The sequence below is a fragment of the Lynx canadensis genome, chromosome C2 (genome assembly GCF_007474595.2).
Source record: "Lynx canadensis isolate LIC74 chromosome C2, mLynCan4.pri.v2, whole genome shotgun sequence".
Lineage (NCBI taxonomy): Eukaryota > Metazoa > Chordata > Mammalia > Carnivora > Felidae > Lynx > Lynx canadensis.
In genome coordinates, this window is record NC_044311.2 from 63,571,593 (window position 1) to 63,580,287 (window position 8,695).

At 44.1% G+C, this 8,695-nt stretch overlaps 1 protein-coding gene across 1 annotated transcript in view; it reads right to left on the bottom strand.

The window, feature by feature from the left end:
• Window positions 1-8,349, bottom strand: part of SLC7A14 (solute carrier family 7 member 14) — a 112,423-nt gene extending 104,074 nt beyond the window's left edge. Inside the window, exon 1 of the mRNA XM_030330405.1 lies at window positions 8,193-8,349. The gene's annotated coding sequence lies outside the window, so the exon portion shown is untranslated. The remainder of the gene's footprint in view (window positions 1-8,192) is intronic.
• Window positions 8,350-8,695: the final 346 nt, after the last annotated feature.

The following is an 8,695-nucleotide window of genomic DNA, read 5'->3' on the forward strand; positions in this document are numbered from 1 at the left end:
TTGCCCAGGTTCTCACAAGGATTTTGGGGTTTTGATGCTTTTCTTCTGGCTCATAGTTCCACCCATGAAATTTCTACTTGTTGACTATCCTTGATTTTGCAGTTCTTTCATTTGGAGGTGCAAATGGAAATAATATGAAATCCAAATACATATACTTTCCTACTCCTAGTAGCCCTGGCAAAAGTTTGGTGGCTAAACTCATTGACTAAATGGGTTTTCATGACTAATGAAGAGATGTCTGAGGTTGAAATATACAAAGAGCAGTGGATTGAGAGAGAGGAGGCTCAAATCTTATTTCTGCCTTTACTATTGACTTGGGTGAGTGTTCTCAGCCTCAATTTCTCTGTCAAATGAGAGAGTTGGGTTATGTGATCATTCCAAAACATTGGCACAATAATATATTATATAAATATAATCTCTAATGAACAACAAAGTATTTATAATTATGAAGACAATTTGTCATCAGAATGTTCAAACACCTGGATGTAATTTTTAAAATTTGCTAATTATTTAAAAAACAAACAGAGAAAAAAACAACCTAATAAATGAACAGGCCATGGAAATCAGCTTGCTCATTTGTAGGACAGTTTATTGGGTTGGAATATTTTGCCTTTGGCAAATGAGAATCAGTTAATTCTAGGTATTTGCTTATTGACTTGCTAGAATAGAATGATCTATTTTTCTTCCATTTTTGTCAGTAATGACCAGTCAAAACTCTTGAAAGAAGGCCCAATTATTCCTGGAAAAGGAAAATATTCTGTGACCTTCCAGACTGTGATGTCATCAGCTCTCTAATTAATGTATGTGCTTTCATTCTAAGCTTTCGTTCTAATTCCTTCTGAATTTAGGAACAATAGTAATTGCCTGTAACAATCTTGCCAGTCAAATATTTTCTCAAGGAAATAAAGAAATATCTCTAAAGTCAAAAATAACATACAACTCTATTTTAAGCTTTGGCTTCATGGAGTTTCCTCATACAGTGAGATTCAAGACCCTCGAGCTAATGTATCCCTTATTTCCTGGAGGAAGGCGGCAAGACCCAATTCTCAGGAGCAGTCTGTCCAGGCCACTTCTACTTATGGTTACAGGTGTGGTTGTCAGGGTAAGATTTGATGTTTGGTGCTTGCCTCCTATTTCATTTGCTAAAGGAAAATGCCACAGGGTATACTTATTTCTTGGCTAGATGAGTGCATGGCATGAACCGACCTGGAACAATGGCCTGAATTCAACAAATATGTATTCAGCACTCATATGCCAGGCTATAGGGGTTCCAAACACCCATGGCTACCAATATAGGGCTACCTCAGTTACCTTATTTTTTAAATTTTATTTATTTTGAGAGAGAGAGAGAGAGAGCGAGCGAGCAGAGAGACAGGGAGAGTGAGAGAATCCCAGCAGGCTCTGCAGGGCTCAAACTCATGAGCCACGAGATCATGACCCGAGCCAAAGTCAATGCTTAACCAACTGAGCCACTGAGGTTCCCCTACCTCAGTTACTTTAAGTGAATGATTGCATGCTACCAGCATGAGTTTCAAAGCTACATTGTTAATTTTCTTTCCTGTGATATAAAATTATTGATATCCCTCAAGCTAAAGACAGTGAAAAGTAAGCTCTTTTCAGCTCCAAGGTAATGTATTTTCCCCCTTCCAAAATCCAAGCCCTTCCAAGAGACAAATAATTCCAATGAAATTAATAACCATGATTCCTAACAAAGGGTATCTGTTATTAAAGCTAGCATGAGCTACCAGAGACCAGAGTTGATAATCTCACTAATTTTCCCTTTAGTAATATAATTTTATATGCAACAAAGACCTGAGAATGGTATGCTTGACCAGCATTTGGAGCTGAGAGTATGTTTCAGCTATTTCTCTGGTAGAGCATATTGTAAATTACCATGCGTGCCTTAACAAAGTCTGAACAAAGGTAATCTCGGGTTCCAAGAAAGGAAATAACCTGCCAGAGAACCAGAGATAGAATCTAGAGCCCTTAGCTACACTCAGCTTGATTTTTCAGGAGGTTTATCTACCCCTTCCCAATAAAAAAATATATTACTTCATTGGGTTTTCAGGATTAATAGCAAACATAATACAATTAAGAATCGTCTGATGGAATAGTTTCCTTTGCAGACTTATTTTCTGTAATACTTGAGCATTGTATTAACTTTTGTGTTGTAGGAGAAAAATATTTAAGTATCAAAATGGTGATCTATTAGAGAAGGCATGACTGTATTTGTGTCACTTTCTGACCCAGTCAGGCATATATAAAAAAAGCACTCCTACTTGAGTTATAAACGCTGTAGATTAAAGTTCAGGCACAGGCAATAGATGCCAGGTTTGGGAGTAAATGTTAGCTAAGTTGTAGAAGTGCAGACAACACTGACTCCATGTTTGACGCTCCATCTTGTTCGTGCCCATGAAGTGACCTTACTTGGGGCTACGTGTTCCAGGTTCCTTGGAAGTTAATGTGTGTCTTAACCAGAATGTGGGAAGGCTTGTTCTGATCTTCCCTACAGTTGCACACAGAAGGCTCCACGTTAGATGACTAGAAGAGACCAGTGGTGTACAGGTGTTGCCATTTTAGGTGCCTACCCTTTGACCTCACCACGATGCCCCTTGTTCTATAAAAGGTATGGATTAAGGTTTGGAGGGGGTGGAGGATAGCTGCCTAGTGCCCTGGTACTTCTGGCCTCCCAGTCCCACCTGTTAGCAAGTTAAGTTTCTACTTATGACCCCAACAAATTTTACCTTAGAGAATAGATAAAGACCCTTTATTTAAGGTCAGAATCCCTAATGCAACTTCAAGAATTCAGTCAAATTGATAGCCTTTACTTTTATTTTTGGGTTAACCAATGGATAAAATAGAAGTCTTCATTGATTCATGAGATGGGTAGTTCATTTCAATGAATAAATAGTAAAAATAGTCATTTTAAATCATCCCCTTTATCCACCCATGCTCAAGAATATCAATAATACTTTTTCTGTTATCTGAAACACTATTGTAATGACAGGATAGTTATTGACAATTGATTTAAAGCTATTAGTTAACAGGTAAAAGCTATTTCAGAACCAATGAGACTTCCTAGGTATTTTTTTTTTATCCTGAAGGAAATGTTCAGGGCCAAAGGAAGTAAACCACAAACAGTAAACAGTATTTCAATTCATAGAACTTAACCAACAAGAAATCTCAACAACCAAAAATATTTTTTTCTTCAGCATTCTCCTTTACAGTGAAAAATGACAACAAAAGCAAAATATATTTATATGGGACTAAAAGCATTCAGAAATGCCATTGGTTTAAGCTATGCTATTTGTTTATATACTATACAATATCTATGTGAGATTATCAACCATTACATAGCAATCATGCTCCCTGCAAAGTACTTTCATTTATCTACATTTTGAATCTCACAATAGCCTGTTGAGATAGGCTATTCTTGTCAACATTTTACAAATGAAGTAATGGAAATCTAGAGGGCCTTAAAATGTCACCAAGTAGTAAGTGGCAGATTTACTACTAACTCCAAGTCCCATATTCTTTCCATATTTATCATACTATACTTACTAAGACAAGATATACATACATATACGTGTAAACACACACACACATACAGGTTGTTACATGTATATGTGATATATATGTGTATAAAACTTGAATTTTGAATAAAAACTTCCAGGTTACTTCTAAGATGGAATCCAGGAAACCAGCAAGACCCATTCATGGAATATTTTACTTCATGGTAAAACAGAATTCATGTGAAGCGAATGCCAGAGGTCACCAGCTCCTTCAGTGGGACATGTACTCTCTTTGCTAGCCTTATTATCTTGAGCATATCTGGGCTTCTAGGGGTGTCCTAGGCCACAAGTGGCTTTTCCTCCTTTCTTGGCAGAAGTTTTAAAGCAGAATCCCAAGTTCTTCCCAATTCCAAGTTCTCAGTGGTTTTTGTGAGGATGTTTTTAGCACTTTCCAAAACAGCATCATGCAATAGGACTTTCTACGATGCTGGAAATGTGCCATATTTGCACGGTTCAATAAGGTAGTTATTAGCCACATATGGTTATTGAGCACTTGAAATATGGCTAGTGTGATTAAAAATTGAAATTTTTAATGTTAATTAAATGTTAATGTTAATTAATTAAAATTTAAATAGCTATATGTGGCCAGTGACACCATATTGAAGAGCAGTTCCAGACAGTTAAAGATTATGGTTCACAGGGCCCAGAGCACCTCAGGAACAGCATCCTTGCAGGATCACCCTGTGAGGGTACAATAGAAGTTATATTTATTTTTGGGACAGGGAGAGACAGAGCATGAACGGGGGAGGGGCAGAGAGAGAGGGAGACACAGAATCGGAAACAGGCTCCAGGCTCTGAGCCATCAGCCCAGAGCCTGACGCGGGGCTCGAACTCACAGACCGCGAGATCGTGACCTGGCTGAAGTCGGACGCTTAACCGACTGCGCCACCCAGGCGCCCCGAAGTTATATATTTAATTATGAGTTGTGCCTTAATTCATTCTAGATGGGGTTTGAAGCAGAACGTTAATATTAGAATTAAGAAGGTATATAAGGATCTTTAAGTAAAGGATAACAAATGAAGGAAGAATATGTTGTGGTAAATATTGAGATAAAAGAACAGAACATTACCATTTGAAGTGAATTTGAATTTCTAAACTTTACACACTGGAAGAGGATAGAACAATTCAATTCAAGATAAAAATTTTCTCCTCCTTGCCAATGCAATAAAGTTGGGATTTTACTAGGGGCTGAAAGAGAAGCAAGAAGAAATACATAGAACATCAAATCTGCTGCATGTTAGTTACAGTGGACTAGAACTCTAAGATCACCTCTAATGAAATTATCTACTTGACAGAATTGTGAAGATCCAATGAAATTATTTACAAAAAGGAACTAGGAAAGTGCCTCACATTTGACTGCTATTAGCATTTATAACGATAATTTATTTCTGCCTAGATCTTTTTTTTTTTTTCAACGTTTATTTATTTTTGGGACAGAGAGAGACAGAGCATGAACGGGGGAGGGGCAGAGAGAGAGGGAGACACAGAATCGGAAACAGGCTCCAGGCTCTGAGCCATCAGCCCAGAGCCCGACGCGGGGCTCGAACTCACGGACCGCGAGATCGTGACCTGGCTGAAGTCGGACGCTTAACCGACTGCGCCCCAGGCGCCCCCTGCCTAGATCGTTTAAAGGCCTATTCCAAGTACCTGTGAGAACATAGAAAGGTGCTTAGGGGTATTTATTTTGGAAAGCTTGCTTTGTTGGGAATAGACCACAGAAGAGGAAATATAGACAACACAAAGGCAATGCCTTTGTGTAGAGAAATGCCATGCCCCCGTCTCCATTTGCAAGTTGCTCCCATAGGGAGAACTGTTGTTGAGGAAGGGGGGTCAGGTATGTTGGGTCAGACTACACTGGAATAGTGAGACCAGAGTGAAAAAGAAAAGGAAGAAAATTTAAGATGAGCACTTGGATTTTAGGTATTTGTGGTATATTATTGCATATAGTTTACTGATGCTGATGTTCTTATCAAAGAAAACCACAGAAGGAAGCAGGGAAGGGTATCTGAAGCACGATGAGGGTACTTGAAAGGCCACTGACCCTGGAACTGAGTTAACTGGGTTCCAATCCTAACTTTTCAATCATGTGACTTAGACTTATAATCATCTTTTGGTCCCCAAATTCTTCTTGTAAAACAATGATCTGAATGGTGCTCAAGGATCTTTAAGCCCTATTCCAGCCCTAAAGCTCAAGAGTATAGTTCTAAATATGAAAGCACATGTGGGCTCTAGTTCTCCAGATCCTGTGAAGCCCCACTGCTCTTTCGGGAGAGCCTGCTGTTTTAGTCCTCTAACTTGTTTCTGTAATTCTGAATCTCAACTTGTGTGAACAGTGATATCTCAATCAGCATGCACAAAAGCAGTTGGTATGGTGGGAGTTAGTGACAGTGGGTGGGTGAACAGATTAAAGAGGAAAGGGTTGGGAGAGAGAGTTGTGTGTGTGCAAAAGAAAGTAGACCTTCCTCTTTTGACATTCTTTTGCTACATTCTCCAATAAAGCTATCAAAAGCCAAATGCCAAAATGAGGGCATGAAAATAGCTTGGGGTTTGAAGTAGACCTGAATTTGAATCCAAGCTCTGGATTCTAACTTCAGTTTTCTTATCCTTGTGATATTTGTAGTCAGCAGCTATTATGAAGCTTAAATGAGATAATGTTACCTAGTAGATAGCAGGTGCTCAGTAAATATTTTCTTAATTGCCCCCCCCCCCAATTGGCTTAATTCTTTCCCCATTTTACCCATAATGTAAAAGATTAGTCGAAGAAACAATCATGTAGGGCTGCTTAGAGGTCTATATCTAGAGGATGTAAACAATCTGTGGTGGGGAGAGAAGGGTGCTGAAGAGTAAAAGCCATAGCCAGGAATAGAAAACCCAGCCTTTTCGTTAATGAAACCCTTTTCTTTTGGTAGCCTCACAATTCTCTGGTTCCTGAAAGCCACAGAAGTGCTTATCAGAATAACAACCCCAACTGCTTTTCCAACACTTTACCAATAGGAAGATTAACCGCACAGGCCCAGGACATAGAAAGGGGAACCACACGACTTATTTTCACCTGAAGTTAGCAAAACTGGATCCTGGAGTGACATCCGCTACTTGCTCCTCTACCTAGGAGTCGGAAAAACCTCTTTCCAAGAGGAGACCAGGGGAAGGCAGAGAATCGGGGAACGCAGAGCTCCTAAACCCCTTTCTCCAGGTCGCTTGTTCCACCTGACCGTCTTTACGTGGCTCTAACGCAGTTTCAGCTTGCGGGAACCGCCGGCGAGCAGTGAGCCGCCAGTTGCCCGCGGTATTTAGCTCCCGGCCTCGCAGAACTTTCAGCACCGCGGACAGCGCCCTCCCCTGCTGTCAGCTCTGCGGCCCAGGCTCCTGCCTGGTGCTATCCTGCCTGGGATGTTCTTCAGGACCCCTTACGCCGGGCGACAGGCGGGTTATCACTCTGTGGTGCTTGTCAACTCCGGCCAGTGACTGGCCCCGCCACTTCGACGAGAATCCCACCTGCTCCCCCCACCCCACCCCACCCCAAGTTTTTCCTCTGAATTTGAATTCAGTTCAAGACTCTCGGTTCAGGACTCAGTGAATGGAGCCTCGCACAGGTAGTGGGGTGAGGAGTACCAGGAGCAGAGGAGATCACTGCTGTTCTAGTTTTCCTTCCATCTTTCCCTGCCTTCCCTTTGCTTCTGGTCACTTGGCGATTTCTACCTTACTTTTCGATCACGATATAAAATAAACGTTGTGTGTGTATGTGTGTGTGGGGGGGGGGCGGGGTGGGGAAGATGACTCTGGATGGAGGAGGGGGTTTGGGGCTGTACCCGCGAGGCCACACTGCCTTACTCTGGCCCTCTTGATTTGTAGGAAACTGACGTGTTTGGGATGAGGGAAGAGAGAAAGCTCAGATGGGGTGAATAAGTGCGGGCGAGAATCCTCTCCCCCGGGGCTGCGCGCTCTGGCAAGAGAGCTTCCTTGGACACTTTTCCTATCACGTCCTTCTCGCTGCCCCGTCGCGTATCACCGCTCTCTGGGGACAGGAGCGCACCGGCCCTGTGTGGGTATCGGGCTCAGCTGGAGCCCCTTTGAAGAGTTTGCTCTCAGGTAAAAGGGCAGACGTTGTCCCCGCCCTCCCCTCGGGCTACAGCCGGAAAAGCCTCTCTTCCTTTCCGTGGGCTCAGTCCGAGGCCGAGAACCTAGCTGCGGGAGCCGGGTGTGTGACAAGGCAGGGAGGAAAGGACAGGCCCGGCATCTGTGGAGACCCAGGCGGCCCGGACACTGCTTGCGGCTCCCTCCTCTGCCTCTCACTCTGGCCGCGCCGGAGCTGCGATTGCCCCAGCCCAGCCTGGCAGCTCCCGTGAGTCGGAGCCCGGCGTCCCCCGACCCTAGACCCTGTCCAGGCCCCATCCCGGGCCAGATACGGAAAGACCCCAACCCAGCTCCTTCCTTCTTCCAAGGGACCCCTTCCCGGCGGGCGCCCTCAGCCTCCGCGCCATGTTCCTGTTTCCCCTCCTCCTGTGGCTCCGGCTCCCTGGTTCATTCAACAAGAGGCGACCATCCTACTCGCGGGGGTCCAGTTGGGGTGCAGGGGGTGCGGAGGGGAACAGACTGCGGCGAAGGGGGACGTTCACTCACCGGAGAGCTGGAGGCGATGAACTAGCTGCAGGGACTGGTGGCTAGCCGTCTGCACTTACAGCGCCAGATTCTGTCTCTCCCACTATGATGCGGAGCGGTGGAGGCAAAGGAAGGCAGGAGGCAGCCGCTGCTGCTGAACAGCTCCTCAATTATTCAGTTCGCCCCCCTCCTCACCTCCCTCCGGGCGGCCTGTCAGTCCTCCCTCCAGCTCGCCTGTCTCCGCCTTTCTGGAGTCACGTGGGCGGCCCAACCCCTTACATTATTGAGCCGAGGCCTCTCACCAGACGCCCCCGCCTCCCAGCACACACACAGACACACACACACACACACACACACACACACACACACACTCACTCAGCTATATGCCACTCTCAACTCCTCTCTGGCTTGCTGAGCCTCCGGGTGCTGCTTCCAGTATCTCAGGCTGTCCCGAGGCTTACTGGGCCTGATAAGGGCGCAGTTCTCTGCCCCTGGGAAAGCAGGACTAAGCAGATGTCTGCGGT